This window comes from Equus caballus, chromosome 21, assembly GCF_041296265.1.
Source record: "Equus caballus isolate H_3958 breed thoroughbred chromosome 21, TB-T2T, whole genome shotgun sequence".
NCBI lineage: Eukaryota > Metazoa > Chordata > Mammalia > Perissodactyla > Equidae > Equus > Equus caballus.
The window spans coordinates 45,314,486-45,328,955 of NC_091704.1; positions in this window are offsets into that span (position 1 = coordinate 45,314,486).

Sequence of the window (14,470 nt, forward strand, 5' to 3'; positions counted from 1 at the left end):
TACCATCTATTGGGCATCTAACTATGGGCCAAAGAGTATGTGAGAAGCTTTACATATTTTATGACATTTCATACTTACAGCAACACTGCCAAATATTAGTGTCCCCACTTTACAGGTGAGGAAACTGAGACTCAGAAGTTTCACCTACAAAGCAAGAGGTGGCAGAGTTGAGATTAGTCTGTCTGCCTTTCCACCACACAATGATGTCAATGGATCCAACTTGAATCATGCATTCTCTTCTAAACTTTTTCTCCAGTCACAAAATACACGTCAGCAGAAGAAATGGACTTTTTGTCCTTGAAAAGCTTGTCATATTGGTGGAAGACAAGATTCACACAAGTGGAGCAGTCTGAAAATGATCTATAAATGTCTTGGGTCAGGTGCTCAACTGAGCACCACAAGCTTTCCTTGTTGGAGGAGCTTTGAGAAAAGGGAAGAACATGAGGAAAAGTAATTGAGGGAGGCTGCATGAGAAGCTGACTTTGATGGGGAGGCATGCTCTGCAGAGAGAGGTAAGGAACACCCATGGAGGGAAAAATCGATGGAGAAAGAGAAGGAAGACAGAAACAAGCCCAGTCAGTGGAAGAGGAAACTCTAACTATAGGAGGGAGGGCTAGGGATTGGCAGCTAATGAGGAGGTTGAGGAAGAAGGAAGAAATCCTTGAAAACTGTGAAGAAGAATTTAGACTCAATGTGGAAGCAAAAGGAATTCAGGGTAGTTGTGGAGGGGTAGTGTCAAATGAAAGAAGAGTGTTAGAAAGATTTAGACTTTAGGAATAAAGAAAGGGAAATAAGAGAGAGAAAGTTGGAGCCACCCTTCAGAAGAAGAACAGTTTGGACTTGGTAAGTAAATAGACCAGACGAGACAAGGATGACTCCATTTGTTTCCATTATGCTCAATAACGGGGACAGGGGAACGGATAGACGGCCATCGATGAATCCAGTCCACTTAAACAGCTTGATCGGAGGCTTCCCCAAAAGGAAATGCAAACTACCTCTCTGATCAGAGAAGCAAAATTTATCTTTTTTTGTTTTCTGGGGAAAAAGTATACCTAGTTTTACCAAAAGCTGCTTGATCTCCCCTTCTGATAGTTTAGAGAAGGCTTTGAATAAATACCTCTCAACTTAGAGGCCCCCTCTGTCTGTCCTGAGCTGTGTATGACTTCAGGGTTGCAGGGCTCAGAGCCTGGGAACCGGCAGAAGGAGGGTCCGTTCCCCTCCTCCCAGCTGGGGAGGTGTGTCAAAGTGTTCTTGCTGGTCCAAAGGGAAAATCTAAACAAGTTCAATTTGTTGTCTTGTTAAATCTCGAGGAATTCAAAATACGTCCTTATTAACCAACAAGTCACAGACTATTTACTTATTGAGCAAAATCCTGATTTCCTTGGACTCTGAAAAGTTTTTATACTTACGGCTTCCCTTGGCCCAGGTTCATTAAAATACACACTTTTATTTTTGTTACGATGTCTAAGGAATTGTTTCCAATAAACTGTTGTCACCAGTAAATTGTGAACTCCATTTTCTTTCCATGAAGATCTTGCATTTCCTTGACATCTAGCCCTTTGTGTAAATTGAGGTGTTTCTCTGCAAAATTAATTAATTAATTAATTAAATTAAAAAGTAAACTTGGCTTCTCTGATCAGAGGAGCCGTTTTCATTTCCTTTTGGGGAAGCCACAATTCAAGTTGTTAAATGCACTTGATTTGTAGATGGCTCTTCTCCCTATCTGGCCCCCTCTTCCCCATTTATTGAGCACCAAACAAGGGCTAGATTTATTTATCCTTATTAGCCTTTTAAATACTTCTATTTCATATAAATTAAGGGGAACTGTTATTTTGAATGTTTGTGTGTTTGTGTGTGTTGGAGGTGTGGGTGGGGGAGTAGGAGTGGGGCAGGGGAAGAGAAGGCAGATGGAAAGTTTTCTCAGAACTCAATGGTGGTGGATGTGCTCTTTGAGGAGATAAGAAGTACTCACTTTAAAATGATTGCTCCCATCTAGCCTTTATCAAACTTTTGAAGAGGCTTTATGAGACCAGACATAAAAAGGCATTTCCTGGTAAGCTGTCAGGAATACTATGTGTCTACAGACATGAATCACATCCCGTTTGTACATTCCATTTCACAACAGGAACATGAGACATACCCGCCCAGTCCTTACCAGCTTCGTGAATAAGGGGGATGTTGGCCTCCTGTGGGATGCTGGCCTGAACACTGTGCTCATATGGGCTGAGACAGAGCCCCTCACCAAAGCAAGTGAAGACTAGCATCTGATTGGTTTCTTGGTGTAGATAGCCCAGTCAAGAAACTCAGCTCCATTGTGAAAGAGGAAATAAAAGAGAGAGCTGTGGGTGGATTTGCCCCATGGACTAGGGCTTTTGAAAGCCCCTGAGTCATTTGACTCTAGGAAAGTGCCCAGTACTCTAACTTTTCTGTCAGAACTAGCCATCTCTACTTCCCTTCACTCTTTTTCCAACCAGATGCCACTATTTGCTTTTCTTACTTTGCATGATGGGCAGTAGAGCAGCTTCCTGTTTCAGCAGGAAATGAATAAAGAGCTCCTAGCAGGACTGGAAACTTACCTCAGTTTCATGTTCACTTAATGCTTCCTTCATTTGTATAGCCTTGCACTGTGTTCCATCCAGATTTCTGATCCTTTGCTTCCTAGCAACAAGTAGCTATTGTGTATGCCTTTACCCCTGACTTACTGGTTGGGATTCCTGACCCACCATTTTGGGAGGGTCTCTGGGACACGTGCCTCCTACTACCACTTGCCTATCCATCCCTCTTTCCTCTCCTCCCTCTTTCCTCTCAGGCCTTTTATTCCTTCCTTTCTTCTTCACATATATTTTTATCGAGCATGTAGCAGGTACATGCTGTGAACAAGTGCTGGGAACCCACAGCCTTAGCAAAGAAGATGGACAGAGAAAAGCAATTATAATAAAGTAAAATTTATCATAGCAGAAACTGAGGATGATGAAGTTAAAATTTCCCTGGATTAGGGTGAAACTATGCCTTGTACCCAGAAGGTTAATGTGGGAAACAAAATAACCAAAGTTTCTGAGCCTGCCTTGCAGAACAGCAGGAGGCCCGTTGATAAGAGAGGAACTGACAGTGCCCTTGTAACTAAGCATCTTGCAGGAACATTAAGAAGCTAAAATGACTGATTATAAACCTAAGACGTCAAAGACTAAAAGTCCACCGTGTGCAACACATAGAACAGACGGTCACGCCTGTGCAGAGGACTGTTAGAACTTCCACCCTCAAGGCCACATGCTTCCCCTCCTCTACCTGAAACCTCCAATAAAAACCCTTGCTTGTAGCTTTTCAGGGAGTTTGGGATTGTGATGTTAGCTGCCCGTTCTCCGTGCTCAGCCCTTTGCAATAAAATTCCTAATTCTTCCACTACACCCAGTGTCAGAGATTGGCTTGCAGCTCAACAGGTGAGCGAACTCACTTCAGGTTCGATATCATAGGGAGCAATGAAAGACTAACTGAAAGTTCTTTAGGGCTGGGGTGTCGGTGTGAGACAAAGAGAGGGAGGGATGAGGCTGGAAAGGAAGACAGGGGCCAGATTTTGAAGTCGTATTACAGAGGATGATCTTTATCCCAAAGACCACCAAAAACTCTGAGGAGAAAAATAATGGTTAGTATCTTTTGAGCAGTTACTACATACACTACGCGCATGTTTCATAATTAATATTCTCACAATATCCTTTGGTGATAAATATTATTTATTACCTTTGTTCTACAGATGAGGAAACTGAGGCTTAGAGAATGTATCAGTCAGGGTCCAAACAGGACAACAGAATCCCTCTACGTATTTGAAACAAAGGAAATTTAATCCAGGGAATTGGTTACACAGGTGACAGAAGAGGTGAGAACCCAAGTAGCAGTGGTGAACAACTAAGAGATCAGCAGCAGCAAGAAGCAAAAGGGAAAAGGTGGTGTTGAAGCTCAGAGGCCAGTCCCTGGGAAGAAGCTGGAACCACAGGGGGCACCCTTGAAAGCAGAGAAGGACATACACTGGCAAGTTCCTGCCCTCCACCCTCCAATATTCCCCAGTGTCCTTGTTGGCGGAAACCGCTGGGAAGCCGGAGGGCCCCAGGGAATGCAGTCTTCTGTGATACAGAGAAAAACAGGAGAAGTACATTGTGTTAGTGTGGGTCCCACAGGAATCAGATGGCACATGAAAAGTAGGATAATTTGAGGAGGGCTTATTTACTAAGGGCTTAATTACAAAAGTATGTATGTGGAATGGGAGACCCATGAGGGGTGGTGCCAAGGATCCTGGGGCTAGCAGCAGCAGAGCTGTGAGCATCCCTTGGACCAAAGGGACAGAAGAAGGAGAAGTTACTGGAACCTGAAAGGACAGGGAGTATTGTAGAGCAGGCCACCTAGAGAAGAGTAGTGATGTTTTGTTGGGGGACACAGCCACAACCCCACAAGGTGGGAAGAGATCTTATTCTCTTCCCTTCTTCTCATGAGCTGGTGCTCCCATTGGCCAAACCCAATTTGGCTTGAGGGCACAGGATCCCTGTCAAGGTAGTAGCGTTTACAATTTCCATTTTAGAGACAAGAAACCAAAGCTCGGACTCTTCAAGTGACTTTTTCAAGGTCATACACCCAACTTACAAAGCTGGAAATTGAATCTAGATACATGTGACTCCAAACCTATATTTGGTAACCATTATACGAGACTCTTTGTCTATGAGATAGTTTCTTGTTTTAACCTTCAAGTCTGGTATTTTAACTTTTCCCACCTACTTCATTACAGAGTCCAATTTGCATAGAACCTCAGAACCTTCTACATCCATGACTACTTCCCATTGTCTGGATCCTGCCCCCAATATTCCCTTAGTTCTGCTTGTCTTAGTAACTGAACATCTGTTCACCATTTAACACCACTTGTGTTACTAACATTTCCTGTGGAAACTGGGCAATTCTTTTTGGAATCAAGGGTGTGGTACACACAAGTCATAGTGTTCCCAAGTGTCCAACAAAATGCCATAATATAAAAGTGTTGTCCTGCCAGATGCTACATGTATGCTGGCTAAAACAACAAGTAGAAGGATTAACCTTAAAGAGGAATTCCAAAGATGAAAACTTCATATTTGAAGATGCTGGTTGTTGTATTTTTTTATAATGGTGAGTTATTAGAAGAAGTGCAAGTGTCCAGCAACAGGGGAATTGCTAGCATGAAGGACGTTCATCAAATACTGGACGGGGAGAGCTTTAAGCTTACCCTTGCCCATTTCTGCATCTGATAGACGTTTAGGACATATTCTCGATGCATTTTTGGTAAGACGGAACAAAGAGTTAAAAACTCTTGCTCATACTTTTGGCCTTGGGTAGGCGCGAATCAGGCAAGCTGGAGATGTCCTCTCTTTGGAGGATTCCTGTCCTGGGAAAGCCTAGCCAGACGCAAGGACGGCCTTGGGGAAGGAGTAAGTGGTTTGGGGCAACTCTGCTGCGGGTCTAAACGACAAGGTCTTTTTGGGTTGTCTTTAGATGTTTCTTTTCACCACAAAATTGGTAAGGCCTGGAGGATTGAGAAAAAGGATGTGACCTAGGAAAAAGTGGCCAAGGACCCTTGGTTTTCTTTTAGTATAGCCTAAGAACTCAAAAGGCTCAAAAGAGTCCTTACTACTCACACACGTCCAGCTCAGCTCACCCCAGGTAGGGGTCTGAGGCCAAAACCACAGTAATAAGTATTCCTTAGCCCAGAGTGGCTCATCTCCGTGCTTTCCTAGAGCAGCAGTTCTCAGGGTGTGGTCCACAGACCCCTGGTGGGCTCTGGGATCTTTCAGAAGGTTTGCCAGGTCAAACCTTCTTTGTAAGAATACTAAGGCATTATTTGCATTTTTTACTGAATGGTACAAAAGCAATAGTGAATTAGGTGGCTGGCGCCATAACGTGAATTAAAGCACGGGCTTCAGAAGGCTTATTACAGTTTGGTATTAAAACTACATTTTGTATTTTTTTACCACTGCACACTCACAAATGAAAAAAAGAGTCCATCACATAAGAACGTCTTTTTAATATTCTGTGTGATGAATGGCGAGTATACATAGAGCATTTCTGTGCAAACCTGAGTAGGCTGGCTGTCATAAGGAAAAGCACTCGTGCAATTATTTGAGTTACAGGCTGAACCAACTTCATCTTTCATGGAACACCTTGTTTCTTGACAGAATGACTGACAAACTATGGCTATTCAAATTCAAGTACCTGGCAGACATTTTTTCAAAAGTGAATAAAATAAGTCTGTTAGTTCAAGGAAAACAACTGATACCATATGTTGCTAATGATAAAATTCAACCTTTTAAGCAAAAAAAAATAGATTTGTGGCAAACTTGTGTTTGCACAATGAGCTTGAGAGCTTCGCAATACTTAGAGACTTTTCTGATGAGCTCTGTGGTGATATGAACAAATGTGATTTTTTAATACTTTGTAATAAAATGTGTAAACATTAGGAAGCTCTGTATAACTCAGTAAACCCATATCTTCCCGATGAACAATGCATGATGTTTCAAAATCATGCATTTGTAAAAGATCCATTCCAAGTTCAAGAGAGATAATAAATTTTAATGTTACAGATATGAAAAGTTCATTGATATTGTTTCAGATTCCACATTAAAACTAATCTTTAATAAATTTCCACTTAAGTTTTGGATAGTAAGAAAGAAGAATACCCACAATTATTTGAAAAAGCTATTAAAATATTCCTCCCTTTTCCAATCACACATCTGTATGAGGCTGGATTTTCTTCACATACTTCAACCAAAACAGTGTATCATAACAGATAGAATGTGGAAGCAGTTAAGAGAGTCCAGATGTCTTCTACGAAACTAGACTTTAAAGAAATTTGCAAAAATGCAAAACAAGGCCAGTTTTGTCATTAAGATTTTCCTTTGCTGTGGAAAGTGTAATTACTTTTTCATAAAAATATGTTCTTTATGGTAACAGGTAGTGGAATTATTATTTTTAATGAATATGTAAATAAGTAATTTTTGTTTCACAGTTTTAATTTCTACTCCAGTAAATATTGATACATGTAACCCACACAAATATAAGTGCTTTGAGGTCCTCAATAATTTTTGAGAGTGTGAAGACATCATGAAACCAAAGGTTTGAGAACTGCTGAGCTAGAGCATGTGATGAGCGCAGAGTGGTGACGGCAGCAAGGGATGGCTGGTTGACATTTTAGGATTCCCCCCTGTCCTCTCTCACTCCTTATTCTTTCAAGAGTATAATACAGGCGTTAATAACTAGCCTTTGAAGATTTAAAAATTATTCCTTCATAAAGAATAAATATTCAAATATAGAAGGCAAACCCGTGTGTAGAATATGAGTGTAATGGTGTGATAATATGCATACGTGCGGGCAAGGATTAGAGGAGACAGAAAAATGAGAGCTATGTAAGGACGTGTGATTATGACTGATGAAGTTTCTTTGATGTTTTTGTAATAATATTTTAATAAAATAAATAAAAGTCAAATTAAAACACTCATATACACAACGCCACCACTTTTCTAGGAGATTCAAAAGTAAGAATTCTCTAGGATTTCCCCTAGTTGGTTGTAAAATCAAACTGTCTGTTAACTTGATCGGGCCAGGAAAGTCCCCAAGTTGTTTTGCAAGAAGGAAATTTTCAGCTCTTGGATTGTCCTGAGCGCGATGGCTACAGGGACTGTATTTCTCTCCCATGTCTCTTGAAGGAGCTGTACGGATCGCACAGCAAACTCTTGGGGCCGAGGGTTGAAGTAAGTCTCTGAACACAGCTACTGGGCAGGAAGCAGTTAGCACCTGGCTTTGTTTACAGTTCCCTGACCCCTGTTCCACCATGGCCAGGAGGAGAGCTCGACTACTTCCACCAATGGCGGTGAGCAAAGTTACCCGAAGCTGGCTGCGAGTGACATTTCCAGGGGCTGCAGGCCTCTGTACACACAAGAGTAAAGAACAGGAAGAGCAGATAACACCGCAGGCCCCCAAGCAAATGGCTGCCCTCTGGCAATAATACCCTCTGGGGACACGGCTGTGAGATAGCAAAAACACCTTTTCCCAAGCTGGTAGGAACACACGAACCACAGGAGTGTCAGCATCCTGTCTGGGTTAGGATAAGCATTTGGCTATGATGTATGCTTATAAAAATGACATACCTTTTCTTTCAGTTCAACTATATCATTCCTTCATTCAACAAATTGAGTGCTTACTATCAGTTGTCTGTTCTAGGGTCTAGGAAAATAGGAGTGAACAAAACAGAATAATCTTGCCCTCATGGAGTTTGCATTCTAGAGGAGAGACACAAAATCAGTAAAATAGCTGAGTAGAATGTATAGTACGTTGGATGGTGATAAGTGCTATGGAGAAAGAGAAAGCAGGGGTGGGAGAGGGTGAGTGTGTGGGGGTCCCAGCGCAGCCTCACTGAGAAGGTGAAATCAAAGCAAAGACCTCTTTCAGGTTACTGTAGAAACTTAAGAAGAAAATTGATATAAATTCAAGAAAAAGTTACAACAGAAGGCACTCATTTTCCCATTTAATACTAATGTTTCATTGGTATCCCTTACCCCATTTTTTTTTTTTTTTAAAGATTTTTTTATTTTTTCCTTTTTCTCCCCAAAGCCCCCCGGTACATAGTTGTGTATTCTTCGTTGTGGGTTCTTCTAGTTGTGGTATGCGGGACGCTGCCTCAGGGTGGTCTGACGAGCAGTGCCATGTCTGCGTCCAGGACCCGAACCAACGAAACACTGGGCCGCCTGCAGCGGAGCGCGCGAACTTAACCACTCGGCCACGGGGCCAGCCCCCCTTACCCCATTTTTTACACATGTATGAACACATACTATTTTTTCAAAGATAGATGTATACTTACACATAACTGCTTGGAGGTCTTATTTCTCACTTTGCAGTGCATCCTGAGCAGCTTTCCATGTTTGTTACTAGATCTGCACCGTTGCTCAACTGGCCCCAGAGCATGGGGAAGGGGTATACCATAATGCAGCCTGGGGTCTCCCCCCAACTCAGCTACTTAGGTAAGCTCTCTGGGTCCCAATTTCTTCATCAGTAAGATAAAGATATAGGATTTAACTCCTAGGGTCGTTTGGGAGGAATGAGATGATATAAAACACACAAAGCACTTGGAAGAATGCCTGGCACATAGTAAATGCCTGATAGAAATGGGTACACTCATGCCATTCAGGGGTAGCATTCGTGTACCGTGGGATACCACCAAGTACGGAGCAAGACTGGGCAGGTCAAGGAGGGTCTGTGGCCCTGGGAAAGAGTCTGGATCACATTCGGATGCTGAAGGAAGCCACCAGAGGGCTTTAAGACGGGAAGTGGCTGGTTATGATTCATGCAGCTGTGTGGAGAACCGATGAGGTGAGAATGCTCGTAGGGAGGACATCAAGAGGCTATTTTCATAACCTGGACAAGAGATGGCAGCTTAAACTAGAAGGGTGGCAGAGAATGTATTCAGGATAGATTTTGAAAATGGAGCTGGCGGTGTCTAACTACAGGGCTCTCAGCAAAAGAGAGAAGAATGAGGGCGACTCTAGGGTATGGGGATGGTGGGACCGTTATTTGGGTGGGGAAGGCCAGGAGCACACATTGAAGGTGGTGGGTGGATGGATCACTGTCTTTTGGCCATGTTGACTCTATTATCATTGCCTGTTATTCTTGTTGCCATCACCTCAGTTTAGGTCTCATCTCTTCAGGACCAGACTATGGCAATAACGTGGGCTCCGCAGATCTCCCTGATTCCCGTCCCTTCCTTTCAGCGCACGGGCCTTCTTGCTAATTCTCTCCTGTGGCTTTCCCCCTTCTTCCTTGAATCCTCCCATCCCCCACCCCATCCTCTGTTTGCCTAAGTCTGGCTCATCTTTCAAGGCCAAATCCAAGTGCTACCTCTCTCACAAAGCTCTTTCCCTTCTGAAATTTGACACGAATTAGGTCCATCAGCTCATTTGATTTTTAGTCTGTCATTCACTAAAAAAAAAAAAAAAAATTGTTAATTCTCCTCCACTATGCCCTGAACCCTGCCTGACAGACCCTAAAGATGGGGACCACATAGGGCACAGCAGGCTGTGTGTTTGGGGGGTTGAATGGGGCAGAGTGGCGCTTGGGAAGGGCTCTTAGGGGACACGAAGTTCCAAGAGAAAAACTCCTCACGGGAGCTCAGGGCTGGCTCTGCACAGCACCTGCCTTATGCCAAATTCCACTGAGAGTGCCAGGCCTGTTTCCAAGGGACTAACATCATCTGGGATTTTTATTGCTGGTGAATAATTTGAGACCATTGTCTCTGGTACGTAAACTATCCCAGTTGGAGACGGCCAGGCAGCAGGCCTGGGATAATAGCAACCTGTCCTCATTTCCCACCTGCCCTGTTCTGTCCTCAGTTACAGCCCGTGGCTGAACAGAAGCAGACCCATCTCTGCCATCCCTCTGCTCTCTTTAATTGCTTCTGGTGGCTTGTCCCTGCTTATTGGTAAATTGATATTGATTACCCTCCAGGGCCTAACCAAAGTTGTCCTCCTCATGGGCCTCTCCAGAGCCTGAAATTATTGTATTTGGGTCAAACTAAGTATTAAGATTATGTATACTGGGGCTGGCCCTGCGGCCAAGTGGTTAAGTTTGCATGTTCTGCTTCAGTGGCCTGGGGTTTGCCGGTTCAGATCCTGGGCACGGACCTACGCACCGCTCATCAAGCCATGCTGTGGTGGTGTCCCACATAGAGAAACTAGAATGACCTACAACTAGGATATACAACTATGTACTGGGGATTTGGGGAGGAGAAAAAGGAAGATCGGCAACAGATGTTAGCTCAGGGCTAATCTTCCACACACACACACAGACACAAAAAGACCATGCATACCGTCATTATAGGTGATTGACGTCTCCACTCAAATCAATTTATCATATTAACCAGCTTCGCACAGAGCAAGGTCCTGGGGGCCCTCTCCCCTCCCTCCTCTTTCCCTTCTCTAAATGTCCGTTTACAGGTCCATCTTGCTGGAGGTGGGAAGGGCTGCCTCAGAGGTGTGGGTCGGCTGCCAGGCCCTCTGGAATTCAGCGGGGAGCTGCAGGGAGGGAGGCCCTAGGGCAGCCTGGGGCATTAGGAAGAGCCCTGGCTTCTGGCAGAGGACCCGCTTTCACAATAGCCCTGTGATAGCCTGACTACTGGCTCCCAGATAGCCACGTTTGAATCCCCGGACTTGTGAATGTTACTTTATATGGCAAAAGGGACTTTGCAGATGTGATTAAACTCAGGATCTTGAGATGGAGAGATTATTCTGGATTCTCCAGGTGGGCCCTAAACGTAATCATTAGTGTCTTTGTAAGAGGGAGGCAGAGGGAAATTTAATACAGAAGAGAGGGAGACAGTGTGACCACAGAGACAGAGTGGGGGTCACTGAGGCCACAGGGTGAGCCAGGGGTCACCAGTAGACACCAGGAGTTGGGAGAGGCGACAATCAAATCCTCTCCTGGGGCCTCCAGAGACCTTGATGTTAGCCCCGTAAGCCTGAGGTCAGACTCCTGGGATCCAGAACTGTAGGAGAACAAATTTATGTTGTTTTAAGCTCCCCCTTCGATTTGTGGTGAGTTGTCATAGCAGCTAGAGGAAATGAATACAACTAACTCTTCAGCCCATCCTAATTCTGTCTTCTAAGGAGACTCCTGTTACCCAGGGTTCCAAAGTCATTCGAGATGTGGCCTGGGGAGTGCTTGGACTCAGCATGGACACCCCAGGCCCGACAATGATCTTTGCTCCAGGACAGATTTCCTCTTCCGGAGGAGGCCCAGCCAGTTCAAAATGGAAACTGGAGGGTGAGACTGGAGCCTGATTTGCCCCAGGCAGGCTTTGGCTTGTGGCCTGACATCTGAGATGGCCAAATTCTCCCCAGAGCTCCTTCCTTGTTCTCTGAGAATGCAAGGAGGAACTTCTCAGAAAATCACCAGCTGGACAGAGCCAGCTGCATAGTTTGTGGGGTCCAGTACCAAGTGATAATGCAGAGCCCCTTCTTCCAAACTCATTAAGAATTTCAAGACGGTGACAGTAGAGCATTAACCAAGCTGGAGGCCTTCTGAGCGCGGCCCTGTGCGGCCCATGAAGGGGCCTCCTGCCTTTGGCCTCTGTTCTAGGCTTAGGTGAACTTCCACCTCCAACGCCATTTTTCTTTCGGAAGTACACGCAACTTGTTTAGAAAAGCTGTTTCTTTTTGGCTCCTTCTTTCTTTCATGGAATAGGTTCTGTTCTCCAAGTTGCCAGGCCAGAAAGAGGACCTGCTTAAAGAGTGAAATGCATCTCTTCCAGGATCCTGCTGATAACTCCAATGTTTTCAAAACAAACGAGGACAGCTATAAAGATAGTTTATGGGCTCATTAAAAATCCCCAACCACAGCATAAGCCATGGGACAGAGAGCGTCATTTTGGAGAAATTTTGTAATGCACAAGGGTGAACCTACCCTCTGCAGCTCCATGGTGGCCCCGGGGCCTCAGACAGGGCTGGGATGCTTCCCAGAGTGAGCAAGCGAACGGGTGATCCCCAAAGCTTCTTATGGACAAAGGGGACACGTTGGGTCCTGTGTAAGCACAGGACATATAATTTTAAATGGGTTTTGAGGGAAAAATAATTCTGTAATGGCTGGTCTTGAGCCTACCTCCCAGCCCTTCCTCCCCAAATCTTATGCTGCCTCACTGGTAGATGGAGAGAAAAGCAAAGCAGGCCCCAGCCTGAGACACTGTTCTTCAGGAGAACTTTCCAGATCAAAGTGACTTGTATCTTCCTGGTCCTCTGTGTCCTGATGCCTGAGCCCCCATGGGCTCAGGACTCTATTACATAGCACTTGCCTTTAGATAAGTTTTTCTACATCCCTGATTCCGGCATCCCAAACAGACAGTGAATGCCTGATGGGCTGGAAGGTGAACTTTTGGTTCTTTTTTGGTAAAATTCACCTGTCAGTAGAGGAGCCACTCAAAATCTGTTAACCAATTGGCTGATCAATAGCCCCACATGGGACAACTGCTTAGAAGTAACAGCTTAATTGGCCAATTTTCCTTTTAGCTGTGATGGGAGGTGACCTGCAATGACCCAGAGATTGTAAGGTAAGCCTAACTAGCTTACCTTAAGAAAGTCAATGGTTCCTAGAATATTATAGTGGAAAGGGCCTCTTTTTCTGATGAGCAAAGGGTTCTAGATGGCAGCAAGGTTTTTCCTGGACCGGGGAGGTTGTTCCACCTGATGGCCTCTCCTCTGGACTTTATCCCTCTGTGAGGCTGTGAAGTCAGCCCCAGAGCCCACACTCACCTGTGCCAGGCCCAGAAATGCCTTTTCTAAGAAAGCCCAGTTTCCATTACAGCAAACGGGGCACCAGTCTTCTCTGAGTTACGGGCTGTCCCTACTCTGAACGTATGAGCTGTTAGAGAAGCCAGAAATTCTGGGAGAGAAAGGGAAGAAGTGATGACAGGCAGGATGAGGTCAGGGGCAGCACCTTGTGGAGGAAGGCCCAGGCCAGGAAGCCTGCCAAGAACACGCTCCCCTGTGACTCAGTGAGGTCATGCAGCATGAGATTTCATCAATTGCAGATCCATTGTGCAAACCTGGATTCTCTTTTGAAAGTACAAAGTCTTCCGGGAGGAGGTAAATGTCTCCATCAGTCCTAGGTGGGAGGCAAGGGGATTGAGCTCATTTTCCTCTGTTGGGATGAGCTGCTCCTGGAGAAGGGGAGTTCTGAAGCGGGGTAGGGAGCAAGTTTGTACATGGGAATCTTTTACGGGGTAGGACTCATGTGGATGGGTGTCTCATTGAAGGTCTTAGGATGGCAGGAGTGTGCTCGATACCCTGAGGCTCAGAGGCTGGGAGATGAATGGGTACAAAATAAAAATATTCATCTACTTCAAAAGTTTATCTTTGCTGGCTGAGCTCTCAGGCAAGGAAGAGGAACTCCTTGTAGCAGGAGTATTGTGATCACTATTTAACCACTCAGACTGCAATTTCTTGTCCCTTCAATTCAGCCTGGTCAATCCTGCCAATTTTACTCTCTTAAATGGTACTTCAAGTCACTCCCTTGCTCAAGAACATACCATGGCTCCCTTTTACCAGTTGGACCAAGTTCATAATCCTGCCTAGGTTTTAAAATAGTCTGACTCTGACTTACCTTAATTTTGAAACTCTATTGGTAGAATCTAAAAGTCAAGGTAAATTTCATCTAACAATTTCTTTCCACATTATAAGGGTGGCAACCCTGAGGAGGGATTCACGTTCCTAAGAAATGTATCATAATCTTTGTGTGCCTTAAAACCTTTACTGCTTATAGGTGAATCATTTAAAAATCCTGCAGACCACTGGTTTTTAGAATGAGTTTGCCAAACATGAAGAATGTATTTTTCAAAATATAATAAAAAGGTAGTCCATTTGAGCAGAAAAATTCTACTTTTCTGGGTATTTTCTTTTTGACCTCCATTGTTTCTTTACAGCCT